We start from the raw sequence: 1161 nt of genomic DNA on the forward strand, positions 1-1161 counted from the left end.
GCCATTTCAGTAGGTAGCGTATGATTAAGAACCAGTGGTAGTGAAGGAAGAAATCCAAACTGCACATGAGGAATTGGTGAAAAACAAGGCTCCAGGAATTGACAGAATATCCATTGAGATGTTTCAACAATGGGATGCAGTGCTGGAAGCCCTCACTCGTTTATGCCAAGAAATTTGGAAGACAGCTACCTGGACAACTAACTGTAAGAGATCCCATTCCATATTCATTCCCATTCCAAAAGAAAGTGATCCAACAGAATGAAGGGATTATCAAACAGAAGCCTTAATAGCACGTGCAAGTAAAATTTTGCTGAAGATAATTAAAAAATGGTTGCAGCAGTATATTGACAGTGAACTGCCAGAAAGTCAAGCCAGATTCAGAAGAGGGCATGGAACAAAGGATATTATTGCTAATGTCAGATGGATCTTTGCTGAAAGCAGAGACTATCAAAAATATGTTTGCCTGTGCTTCATTGACTATGCAAAGGTATTCAACTGTGTGGATCAATAAATTATGGAATACACTGCAAACAATGGGAATACTAGAACACTTAATTGTGCTCATGTGGAACCTGTATGTAGACCAAGAGGCAGTCATTTGAACAGAATAAGGGAATACTGCATGTTTTAAAATCAGGAAAGTTGTGCATCAGGGTGATATTGTTTCACCATACTTATTCAATCTGTATGCTGAACATATAATCTGAGAAGCTGGACTATATGAAGAAGAATGTGACATCAAGATTGGAGGAAGACTCATTAACAACCTGTGATATACAGATGATACAACCTTATTTGCTGAAAGTGAAGAAGACTTGAAGAACTTACTGATGAAAATCAGAGACTACAACCTTCAGTATGGATTGCAGTCAAGAAATTAGACGATATATTGCATTAGGCAAATCTACTGCAAAAGACCTCTTCAAAGTGTTAAAGAGCAAAGATGTCACTTTGAAGGCTGAAGTACACCTGATCCAAGCCATGGTATTTTCAGTAGCCTCATACACATGTGAGAGCTGGACAAGGAATAAAGAAGACCACAGAAAAATTGATGCATTTGCGTCATGGTGTTGGTGAAGAATATTGGACTTCTAGAAGAACTCTGGTAGCATAGTGGCTAAGACACTTGCCTGCTAACCAGACGGCTGGCGGTTCAAACCC

The sequence above is a fragment of the Orycteropus afer genome, unplaced genomic scaffold, assembly GCF_000298275.1.
Source record: "Orycteropus afer afer isolate SDZICR_OR568_19922 unplaced genomic scaffold, OryAfe1.0 scaffold00072, whole genome shotgun sequence".
NCBI classification, from domain to species: Eukaryota; Metazoa; Chordata; class Mammalia; order Tubulidentata; family Orycteropodidae; genus Orycteropus; species Orycteropus afer.